This window comes from Nicotiana tabacum, chromosome 16 (assembly GCF_000715075.1).
Source record: "Nicotiana tabacum cultivar K326 chromosome 16, ASM71507v2, whole genome shotgun sequence".
NCBI classification, from domain to species: domain Eukaryota; kingdom Viridiplantae; phylum Streptophyta; class Magnoliopsida; order Solanales; family Solanaceae; genus Nicotiana; species Nicotiana tabacum.
Window position 1 is genome coordinate 114095508 of NC_134095.1, and position 13270 is coordinate 114108777.

Genomic DNA, 13270 nt, shown 5'->3' on the forward strand with positions numbered 1-13270 from the left:
AGACATGAATTATAGAAGTTATTGTATGAAGATGTCGTATTGATTTGAGGTTCATAAAAAAAAGGGACTGATAAATGTGGTCACACGCCCTTTGGGCTGTAATCAGTCCTAATTTGTGAATGGGCCTGAATAACTTTGACATACCCAAGCCCAAACTCGGCTCTCCTTGATAGAGCCCAGGAACTTGTACCATATTAGCCAAGACATGAAATGAGCCAATTAAATTCATCAATCCAATAGTGTGCACTCCAAACTACAAAGTTAAGCATGAATAACTATGTTTTTCAGAAATTAAACATGTGACTATTCATCACATTGCAAACTTGATCACTATAGCAAACAAGAAATTTGAGCCTTATTTTCAACATATACTCATTACACCAAAGTAACTTAATAGTTACAATAAGGAATGCTAATTCACCTGTTTTCAATTTCCGATTCTATCCATGATTGTTAGTGGAAATCTAATCAGAATAAAACCATACAAATAATAAATTAAATGGCAAGTGAATTCAGATTAGGTATTGTCATTTAAACACAACTAATTATCAATTAACCAACATCTAACCTCAGGATCCAATTTCTACAAATGTAATGGTTTCCGAATTGAAAGAGATGAAGAATCAAACAAACGTTGCAGCTAAACATGCTAGATTTAGATGACTAAACACAAATACAGAATTGATGAACCAAGTTTACATGCCAAAATTTCGTATTACAGTCTTAAAAAAAATCAGTCAAGAGAATCTGCAATGACTTCAACCACTTCTGATGGCCAGGCTTTGGTTTCACCAATTTAGTCATAACCCCTAAACTACATCCCTGTTATTTGCAACAATAGCCTTTTCTTGTCACCAGTTTACTGCCAACGATACTTAGTACAGTATTAGGAATCATTTGCATTAAAATTCATGCTCAAAATAGCCCATAATATCAGAACAGGACCTAACAGAGATAACATGCTTTAAAGTAGCTGAAAGATAGTAATGCAACAGTAAGATCGAAATAGATTTCCATTCCAAATGCTTAAACATTTACAACCTTTTACATGAAATATAAAATACTACATCACAAAAGACACGTAAAGGCCCAAGAAATCACAGAAGAAACTCCAAGTCAAACATGTGAGTTCATGGATGTGTACCTTGACAACAGTAGAAAAAGAAGAGAATAAATCTCTGGAAAATCTTGGAAGAAAAGCAACAGCAAGAAAAATAGAAAATAGCAACAGCAGACGAAACAGCACAGCAGTAGAAAACCGAGGACCAAATGAAACTCTAAAGCCAAAAACTCCTTGCCAAATGAGAAAGGACTTCTCAAACTTTTCAGAATTTTTTGAGTCTCAAAATCAGTCTTAAAAATGAAAAAATGGTCTAAATCTCAGAGACCTTTTGTGTGTGTGTATTTTGAGCGTGAATATGCTGATGAGAATGTGTGTGTGAGTGAGTGATGGTCTATTTTTTATATAGAATGCACAAAGATAGCATAACAAGAGAATATTCTACCCTAAAATTCTGAAATGTCAGATAGTACAACATCTTTTAACAGATGTCTATCCTTTTTTTTTACCCAAATTCAGCATTTTCATACTAAAAAGAGGGACAACTGTCCAATATTAGAACCTTCTGATATTTTTCCCCATTTTAACTTCCCAATTAAACCCCTGTAAGTTCTTGTTATTACCCTTTTACCCAATCTGACCTAATTTCAGCAGTTTCATTACATTTTAGCTTCTATCATTGTCTTCTAGAACCTTCCAGACAATTCTAGATTGAGACTCTCTGATGTTGGTTTTCTTGACCCCCTTAAACTTTTATTATTTCCCTTTCAATTTTTAACTCATTCGAACCTAAATAATCAAATAACTAAAGTTAAATCAAGGCATCTTATTAGATGAACTTAGCTAAACAAATATCTTGATTTAAACCTAAGCAAATGATTGAATTAGAGTAATTAGCTGATTGACCCTACTTTTGAATAATAAACCTAAACAGACCCAAATTCCAAAACAACAAAATAAAAGAAAAACAACAATAGAAAGAAGAAAAACAGAAGATAGTGATGCAATTAACACTAACCTAATTAACCTGAATTTGATTAAATCGAACAAACCTATGTGTTAAGCTAATTGCTAATCAAACGAAACAAACAAGAGAAAAATAAAACAACTAATAACAGTAAAAGGAATCAAGCAGGAAAAGGAAAAAGAAAGAAAGAAAAGGGGTATAACCGGATTCTGCCGATTTGAAACCAATTCACTCGGTCGCCAAAAGTCCTTGTGTCAAGAAAGCCATCCAAAATTTGAATTCCGGATGGGACATTGTCTTGGTCTTGAGGTGGGCCAACGAGACATGTCTTGGTCCATGTACCACTCAGATGCAATGCCAACTAGACTCTCTCCAAAATAAGCCATTAGGAGCTCTTCTTTTCCGCCTACCCCTCTTAATTGATTGAAATATCTCTTGAGGTGAGCTATGGGATCCTCGTGCCCGTCATACTTTTCGAATTTTGGGGTCTTGAAACCCAGGGGCAAATGCACATGTGGGAACATACATAGATCTGCGTAGGATACGCTCTTTTGTCCGCTCAAACCTTGTATATTCTTAAGGCTCTGTTCCATGCTCCTCATTTTTCGGGTAATTTCCTTTTGCTCGGGGTTCTTTGTAGCCTTCTCCTGTCCCGCGGTGAACTCGTACCGGGGTTGTTGAGGGTAAGAATTGGTGGTGAACTGGGTAGGTTCTGGCGGAAAAGATGGTACTTGGAAAGTGAACGATGATGGATCAAAGCTTGGCCTGGGTAAAGTGGGTTGCACCGCAGCCGAGGTTGGTGGTGTGGTAAATATGTTGGAGGCCATTCCCGAAACCACCTAGGGACGAACCTCAGAAGGTGTTCCGGTGAAGTGAGCTGAGATGGTGGGGTATCCAAGTGGGGTATTTGGGTAATTTATTGGGACATTAGAATTTTCATTTGCTCTGGGAAGTAACTCGGGAAAACCGGGTATGGCACTCGGCGGCTCTTTACCATTAGACCAGGCATCCCACATTTCTAGCACGCGGAGGCGCAGTGCCCTATTCTCCTCAGTGGCCGCTGATTCTGAGATTAGGATAACCGATAGCGGTCTATCGTCTGAGATGGGAATTATTGGTGGAAGACCTTCTGATGACATTTCTACACTGCCCTTTGATCTTGTGAAGTACGGGTGTGAAGCTAGGTTACCACAAACCAATCACCTTAAAAACAGAACCTGAACTCAACAGTAGACAACAAGCCGGTTAGTTTGAAGTAATTAACACATAAAAAATCGCACATTAGGGGTGTGATGCACCTATACAGTTAAATGTGTTTCTACATGTTTTGCAACGATTGCATGTCTCATCCCGATTTTTGTTTATCTCCCCGATCTTCTATCTTGCTCTCTTTTGCACTCTCATTTTCTCTCTCGTTCTCATTCTTTTTTCCTTGTGTCTTCTCTCTTCTTTTTTTGGTTTTCTCTTTTTCACATTTCTCTTTTATTTGAGTTATTTACAAAAATCATAATCGGATTCGATGAGGATTGCCTATGTATCACGACGTCGCGTGAATCAGATCATCACATAGTTCAAGGAATAAATGCAACATAAATAAAAACATTTTTGGTTTTTTCAAACTTTTTCATTAAAACAAGATTTCTAATTTTCATTATTACAAAGACTCAACCCTACATACTTGAGAATTAAAAACTTAAAAAAAGACTCGAAACTAACTTTAGGGAATGAAAATACAGACTCGAAAAAGAAAACACAATCAGAAGTACATCAGTGCCTCCAATCCTGTCCTAGGACACCACCTAGTCTTGCTGCGGGCCTACGCGACATGTCATCTTGGAGGCGATAGAGATCCTCCATTATCTGGCGGACAAAGATCATTACTGTGGCAAAGAACATGGACCTGGTCATGTCCTCACACTCGTTGCATTTCATCACAATGTAGTCGGTGATTCTTCTAACCCTTCCCCTGATGATGCCCTTTTCTTGCAACAACCGCCCAATCTGCTGAGATCTAGCCTCCAAGACCTGAGTGGCAGTGTGATTCTGTTCTTGCAAATGTTGTAGGTCTCCCTCTAGCTGTGCCATCAAAGCGTAGTAGTGTTCTCTCTCGGCTTTGAAGCTCTTGGCTTGTTTGGCCATCTCATTCTCGCGGGTGGTTAGCTTTTTCTTCAAGTTTGTGACTTCTCCATCGTATTTCCTTTTTAGTTGTCGAACAAACTCTGCCCGCCCCTCGGCGTTCTTTGCCAACTATGCTCTATCTCTTGCCAAACTGCCTTTGGATTTTTCTAGATCATCCCCGTACTCACATATTTTCTTCCTAAGGCCATGAATGAGTTTTTCATCTGCTCGGCTTCTTTCCGGATTCTCAGCAGCTATCTTCATCCTTTGGATTTGGGCCCGGAGGATTTCATTTTCTTGGGCTAATTTTTTCTTCTCACCCTCATCTGCAACGGCTTGCACATGACTAGCGAACTTAAGGTCTCTGATCTGTCCTTCTAACCTGCTTATGGTGGCCCGATATTCATTTTATTTTGTCAACCACTCCCACTGTTCTTGTGATGCTTCGACAAACTCTTGGAGGTGGGGTCTTTTAGCTGGCCTTCCAAACTCAACTTTCCTTTTGTACCAGGCGAGGTAACTGGGTGAGACTTCACCTCTGGATAGATCACACACTTGGGTATTTGCTGTCAGATAATGGCACTCACTCCAAATCTGGCGAACCACTGTTTCGTGAAACTGGCCATCAGAACGGATCTCGACCACATGAAGGCTAAGGTCTTCATCATTGGGCACTATTTGACATCTCCCTAGCTGTCTCAAAACCCGGTATGGGGCATAAGGCTGGATACTTTTGAGACCCATCAGGAGGAAGTGAGGACCGGTAGCTGGCATGTATATGATTTCATCAACAGGAAGCCAACCTAACGTCCATTCTATTTGATTTTCAGTGACGGAGCGGAGGCAAGATATCCATTCTGCAACCTCTTCTGGCATGTTAAACCCGTCGACCCTTGTATAAAACTCCCCTATGCAGCTTTCTCCTGTCGACTCATAGTTCATGTACTGAGGACGATAACATAGATGGTCAATCATCCACATTTGTAGCAACAAGTTGCACCCTTCAAAAAAGTCTCCTCCGACTTTACAGGCTGCGAGAGCTCGGAAGATTTCAGACACTATCATGGGTGCGAGAGTGTTTTTGGCCTAAGTAAGCAAAGTGTTGACGACCCCAGCTATCCGTACATCGATATTCCCATATTTCCTGGGAAACACTACAAGACCCAAAAATACCACCATGAAAGCGAAGCACCTGTGTTCTTCCCATTTTAGTCGATTCCCTTTGCTGTAAATTCTGCTTTCTGGATTGTTGAAACCCCCTATGTATCCGTATCGCTGGTATATGAATTGTGGAGTGGAAAAACCAGCTGCCAAATCTGGGTATTGGACCCCCTGCTTATCTTTAGTAAATCTAGAAACTTGTGTGGAGTGACAGCTCTTGGAGCGACCAAATACTTGTGTCTCAGAGCTTCAATGCTCCCAATATACCCGACTATTTCTTCCAAAGTGGGTGTGAGTTCAAAATCCGAGAAATGAAACACGTTGTGAGCTAGATCTCAAAACGTAACCAGTGCCTTTATTATGTCTCCTCTAGGCCTGATCTTCAATAACCCGGTGAGACCCCCGAAGTAAAGGTTGACAATATCTCGTCCTGATTCACCCAGATCTTCCCATCACATATACAGTTCCAAAGGAATCTTGCAAGTTTTGACTCGTGCTCATTCTGCACATTTAAATTAAGGTGATTGATTTAAAACAAAGCAAATTTTACAAAAGAGGTCAATTTTGAAAACATTTAAATAACATGGCTACTTTTGCAAACACGGCTCTTCAACACTTTGAAAAGGAAGATTTTAGGGTTGTGCTTGCTAGGTAGCCAAAATTTTGAAAAAGGGCGGTAGGTAATTATTCTTGCAAAAATAGCCTTTCGGCGTCCTTTTGGGGATATTTTGGGCTATTTAGACAAGAACGACATTACCTAATTTTATTTAAGACAGAATAACAACATTTCATTTTTTGGGTTATTTTCGCAAAAATAAAGTTGGACCCAGTAAGAGTTGTCTGCGTATCCCACATCCGATGAGAATCAAACTTGCGTAGTTCGGTCAGTTTTGACATAATAAAATATTTTGAAACCATTTTCCTTCTTTTCTCTTTTTTTTTCAAAACATTTCGGCAGAGTTTTGATATATTTTGGACAACAGGTTTTTTCGAAGACGGGTAATTATCTCTCTCATACCTCAATTTTATTTTTATTTTTCAATTCCATCCCTATTCTAGTAACTGGTCAACATGCAAACCGAAGCAAATAATTGCACAAGTAGCACGTAAAATATGCATCAGGATGGTCTTTGATTCTGGGGTCCACCTATCCTAGACGGACTTAACCCCTGTGTTGAGTCCCAAAGTCAAATGCACATGATGCAAACAAACGTTCCTACTAGGGATCCGGCATGAGTCTGAGTTATTCTAGGTTTAAAACCTGGGTATATTGTTCTAGACTTGTGTACCCGAGCAGAAAACTCGAGTCGAGGGGGGGCTACGTACCGGGTACCAAAAGGCCATCCGGCTTTGTAACTTATCCGAGCCTCTTTTTTATTTCAAGGTATGACACTAACAGAAAGATGAGTCACGCCAGCGTGCACATCCTCGAAGATGAGAAGAGAAGATTTTCGTAACAGTTTATATACAATTCAAATAATATCAAAGCGGTAAAAAGTGTCATTTAGCACATTAGGCTCAAATATGTAAAAATCAGATAATGAATAAAGCCAAAATATAACAGTTATTCTAAGCTCGAATTCTTAAACCCTGAACAAAAGTTCTGGGTTATGAGTCCCCAGCAGAGTCGTCAGAGCTGTCACACCTCCTTTTTACACCCCGAGGGTATATGGGAGTTTTTTCAATTAAAGTGACATTATTCGAAATAGGATTATTTAATTCAGAGTCGCTACTTGGAATATTTTAATTAGTGTCCCAAGTCACCTGTTTATTTTAAAATCCCAAATCGAGGAAATTTCGACTTTACTTTATAAGTCTGCGAACCAGAAATTCTAGATAAGGAATTCTGTTAACCCGGGAGAAGGTGTTAGGCATTCTCGGGTTCCGTGGTTTTAGCACGGTTGCTTAAACTATTAAAATTGGCCTTATTAACTGATTGATTACACATTTTTAAACTTATTGTGCATTTTTAACCTGAGAATCGCTTTTGATTAATTATTGTTACATATTGTGAATCATGTCACGGGAACCGTACCCATGATCTACAACATGTTTAATTTTTAAAGATTAAATTATGGCCGAGTCACATAAATGTACCCCCTGATTTTAGTAATTAGGCGTCACAAACTACGTCACGGGAACAGTACCCGTTGCCACACCTCTTTTTTACACACCCGAAGGAATATATATATAGGGAAGTTTTTCCAATTTAAGTGACATTATTAGAAATGAGATTATTTAATCATTTTTATTCAGAGTCGCCACTTGGGATGGTTCGTTTTCTGGTGTCCCAAGTCACCAGTTTATTTTGAAATCCCAAATCGAGGAAAATTCGACTTCCCTTTTGAAGTCTGTGAACCAGAAATTCTGAATAAGGAATTCTGTTAACCCGAGAGAAGGTGTTAGGCACCCCCGGATTCCGTGGTTCTAGCACGGTCGCTTTAAACTATTATAATTGGCCTATAATCTTATTTTAATACATGTTTTAACCTATGGTACATTTTAACTCATTAACCGCTTTTAATTATTTTTAAGGGAGATTCAACGTTATCTAAAACACGTCTTGAACCACGCCACATGAAATGCACCCGCGGTCCGCGACACATTTTATTTAACCTTGTTGAGATTTGAATTTGGGTCACATAAAATGCACACCCGAGTTTAAGGAAGTTAATTTAAATTACGCGCCTAAAGTAACTACGCATTTTCAAGTTTGCGAGGGCCATGGAAAATTTAACTAAATGACACATCTCGATTTCTAAGGATTAAAAATTAAGTAAGGATCATGCATTTTGAGATTTTATTTGGCATGGCACAACTCGATTCCAATTTCAAAGGAAGCTTGAACTCTTAATGTTTAAAGAATTTGGATATGGATAAAACTCTGATATTACTAAGTTTATCATCAATAGAAAAATATAAACAATCAAAGTCTACATGACATTGCAAAAGATTCTGAACAGCTTTCCCTCATTTGATTACAAGAAACACCAAATTTAGTCGTCCGCCTACTAGTCAACGAAACAAAAATATGTTTTTTAATTTATTAGTCAATTAATTATATGGAGAAGCTATAGAAGAACTATTGATGGACAAATTACAAACAAGCTTGAATCACAGCTATTTTAAACCACACGACAGCACTTGATTTTACTAACTATAGGGCGACCCATCAATAAAACACTGAACCAACTTTCCAAAATTCTAAATCAGATTCAATTACAATAAAACCTTGTTCAACTAATTTATTTAACAAATAATAGAAAATACATAAATGAAGCCTAGAGCGATAACCACTATCACTAAATTGCAGTTATGAGCTACTAAAGGGAAGCTGAAAATCAGTATAATCATTAATTTAAGGTCACAGATATGCAGAATGCTTATCAACAATTTTAGTCAAAAAACAACCACAAACTCAGCATTAACAGATGTGGATCCCAGCCACTCTTTCACAAACAAATTAGCAATGTCCAATTCATCAAGATCGTAAAAGAAAATAGAAGAAGTAGGGAATGAACATGAGCCAATTTCAATTAATTCAACAAGAAAAGTGTAAGTTTACAGTTGTGTACCTCTCAACTAAGGCAAACAAGGAAGGTGAACCAAATAAGGGCCAGTATGTGAAAAACAACAAGGCGTCGTCAAGATGAAAACTCAGCCGCAACAGATTCGAACTCAACAAAACAGCTATGAACTCAACTTTAACCCAGAAAGAGAAAACAAAACTCACAAAAAGCTTTCGCCAATATCAAACCCGAACACCTCAAATTCTGTCAAAACTCAAGTCCATTATGAAGCAAAAAATCGAAATCGAAGAGAAGAAACAGAACAGACGTGACATTGGACTATTCTTGAGCGTTTTTTTGCTGATTTGCAGCCGCGTTTCTGCTATTTTCGCAGCTGGTTTGATGCAATTTTTGGGACTGATTTCATGCGTTTTGGGGGTAGTCTGTTCCGGCGGGTTTTTGGGTGGAAACGGAAGGTTGATGCTGGTGGTTTTTGGAGTCGATTTCAAGTTCAGGGGGTGGACGGACGAGGGTACTGCTACTGGTTTTTTGGTTCGGAGATGGAGGTATAGAGCATCGATGGGGTCTTTCACTTGGGGAGACCCGTCGTTTCCCTGTGTGTGTTAGGACTTAGGATCTGTGATTTTTGTTGTTGAAGAAGATGGTCATGGCTGCTATCCTCAAACGTTAAAGAAGGTGAAGAACAGGAGGGAGGTTCGAAAATGGTCAACAACAGCGCCTCCTTTCTTTTTTCTCTAGGCGTTTTTAGGTTTTTTTTTGTGTATATGTCCGCCTAGGTCTTGTAGGTCTAGCTTCCTTTTATAGGTTTAGGATTTTAGGGTTATATTTAGGTTAAGGGGTATAGGCCTATGAATTAAGGGTTTGGGAATTATGGGCTAGGTCCAAAAATTAGGCCTAAAAACGGGTCGCTTGATCCCAAATTTTATTCTTTCCCCGCGAACGAGACTAAAAAAATACGATCTTACTTATTAATTAATCTTACGTAAACAAAATAACTATTAAAATAAGACCGACCGTTAAAACAAAACCTTTTTTTTGTAATTTTCGTTTTCTTGTAATAAAATAAAGTAAAAGAGTAAAAATGAGTTGAAATAGCTATATTAGGCCTAAATTAAATATTTACATGCTAAAATATGAAAATCTTGGGGAGGGTCAAAAATCACATGTCTACACCCGTAGCTATGACAATTATTTGATTAACGCGCCTAAAGCAAAACTATGAAGGTTCAAGGCATTTCTAAACTAATTTTGTATTTATATGAGGGCCATAAATTAAAGGATTTTATTTGTATATGGCACACCCCAAATTATTTTAAGAAGAATTAGTTCTTGATCTAAATTTGCAAGGGCCATGTGTAATAGATTTAAGGCATGGCACACCTCAAATTATTTTAAGAAAAAGGGTTATATATTTTAAAAGGCAAACCAAAGGTATTCTTATTTTAATCTAATTTAAAGTTAATTATCACAACCACATCACGGGAACCGTACCCGGAGTTGTAATAATTTAACTGCGCGCCTAAAAGCAATCTACGATGTTCATGAATTATTTTTTTTTCCTACGTTGAAATTATTTACAAAGGGGCTATGGTTACAAGAGGGATTATAGACTTGAAGGAAAACAATTTTGTTGTGCATAATAAAACAAAGCAAGTTGTGCAGATTCACCCCTATGATTAACAAGAAAGGCTTTTTAGCATAAGTAAACCATACTCAATTAACAGAGTCAAAGTTGTATTACTGTTTAGTATGTATACTAACAAATAGCAAGATCTGCAGTTTCAATGTGTTACATTAGAGCTTCCATGGACGCTCCAGACGCAAGGATATGATTGCTTTGGATCAATATAATTTCATAGAGCTTGGATATTATTGAACACAAATTCAGAGATGTTCCACCAAAATTTTCTTTAACACAGTTTTCACGTTCTCAATTTTCCAAACCAAAACGATCCAAAATGTGGAATCAGAAAGGGGATGCCTACACGATATAAACTTGAACCAAGGACATCCTAGATTCAATTAAGCAGCCTAACATTTTTTCAAATACTAATACACGGTCATTACAATCAACATTACAAAGCAGATTTGAATTGAAATTCAAAGTTCCTTTACAACCAACCACACTTTATGAATCCAGTTCTTTTTCTTGAATCCAACAGGATTATAACAAATACACCTCAACTAAACTATATTCCATAATGTTTTTTTTTAATTTTGTGTCGAACTCTTTGCTAGCATTTCAAACTCTACATTTAAATCAGTAATAGGCAGACTTCAAACAATTCTCACAAGTTATAATTGGGGAGGTATTAGAAATGTTACCAGTGAAGACATGTTGGATACAGATTTTTGTCGTTCAAGTACACCATTCTGTTAACTAGCAAACATCCCATTGTTTCTTACACTACCTTTTAGGAGTACTCATTTTGGGCGTCTCCTAAAACTAGTGTTCCTACCCATTAATAGTCTTTTCTCCAAGAAGGGAAATGTTAGAAATCTTTGTCCAGTTAGTTTATGTTCTTGGAATCTTTGTACAGTCTAGTTTTTTACAGCGGAGTTGAAAAAGTTTTCAGAAACAAATAACACTGAATCAAGAGACCTACAACATAGCTGCAACGTTAACACTATGCTTGGTTCAATTTAACGACGAAGGGAAAGAAAAGCAGGACTTTGTGAATTCTCAGAAAGCTAGAATTAAACCCCTTCATCGTTTTTGTTGATACAGTGAAAAAACTATCTATACATGTATCAAGTTTCTGACGATATCACCTTATTTAAGCAACTCAAAATACACAACAACCTGCCAACTGAACATTAACCAAATGCCTTCTTTTCTAGTAAGTATTTCAGTAGCTCAACATAAATATGAAAGTTTTGGAAAAATTCACTTCTCAAAGTAAAAAAGCAAACTTAACCAAGTTACTCCTTTGAAGCTACACCATATTTCAAACAAATCAGAATAGCTTAGCAAACTCGCAAAAGGAAACAAGACTTAGCTATCAATCAATCGTGGAAATGAAACAAATGAAACCAGAATAATTCCATACAAATCTCACCCAAGCAAATATGAGCTTTATATCATTCAACCCAAAGTGTCTACCTGATTACAGCAGAACAAACAACAAGGAAGTGGATCTCTGGCACCAAATAACTGAATTGTAAACTCTTCCTTCAACTCCAGCCCGATTAAGCTATGAGCAGAAAACAACTAAAAGAAACACAGCTCCAAAATCATAGTAAGGGTCAGCAGCAACAAGAACCCGAACAGAAATCACGAATACGACTCGGAATCACGAATGGACTGGTCTGAGACTCGATTGAACTCCACTCTTTAAAAAAAAGAGTCAACAGATTGCAGAATTTTTCTCTTTTTTTTTGTAATTTTCTGACTCTTTCGGAATGAAAACTCAGACCATTTTTATTTCTTGCTCTTCGTTTTTTCTAAAAAAAGATGTAGACTAAAAAGACCTGAAGAGAAGGAAAAACTTCAAAAACCCTGAAGTTTACTCTAACCTTTCCGAAAATTTCTTCCTGGATTTTTTATCTGATTTTTTCTTCCTCTAAAACAATAAAACTCACCTCCTATATATAGCCTTCAAAAATTCTCAAATCTTCTGCCCAAAAAATCCGAAAATCTTCACATTTTTGAACGATTTTTGGGACAAATGGAAGGCGTGGATCGATTTATCTATCCACGGCTCCCATTCATCCAGCAAATCGTTCCATTCGTACAAAAATCGTGCAAAATTCGGAGAGAATATTCGTTTCTTTTTGACAAAAACCGTTGGAATAAAGGTGACGTGGAGGGGAGGGGACCATTTGAGTGAACTCGCCTGAGTTTCAGGCGATTTGAAGCTGAATCGATCGAAGAAGATGAATGAACAGTGTAAGGAGCGCCGTTTTCTGATTTTTCCTAGGTATAGGGTTTGATTAGGGAAATGTTATGAGGGGTTTTATATGGAGGGGAAATGGGCGGGTCAATTAGGCGGGTTTGGGTAGTTGTTTGGGCTGGGGCAGTAGAAAAGGGGTATCTGGGCTGAGGGTCCAAAGGTGCAGCCCAAGTGTGTTGGGCCCTTTTTTTAAAAATCATTTTTCCCCTTTTCTTTTATTAAATCTTAATCTCTTTTTTTAATTAAAAATCCCAATAATTTAAAATCCTAAATTATCTAAAATATGAAATTAAACTATTTAAATAATTATAAAAATGATAAACATCACTTACTTCTAAATTAAAAGAAGAAAATCAATAAACTAAAAATTAAAGGACAAAAATGTAAGAATGAGCTATTTTTATGATTTTCGAATTTCTATAAAACAAATAATTACTGGTTAATTATAAAAATGTAAAAATAAATCCTAAATGCAATGCATGATATTTCTAGTATTTTTCATGATTAAAATAAAATTAAACATGCATAGAAATTCAAATAA

The 13270-nt window shown here is 37.2% G+C and overlaps 1 long non-coding RNA gene across 1 annotated transcript; it reads right to left on the reverse strand.

Annotated features, from left to right (window-relative positions):
• Positions 1 to 524: 524 nt before the first annotated feature.
• LOC107811091 (uncharacterized) lies at positions 525 to 12771 on the reverse strand. The gene is made up of 2 exons (XR_001653831.2): positions 8882 to 12771; positions 525 to 3244 (listed from the first exon to the last, which is right to left on the reverse strand). It is a non-coding gene; the product is annotated as an uncharacterized LOC107811091 (long non-coding RNA).
• Between the last annotated feature and the right edge of the window lie 499 nt (positions 12772 to 13270).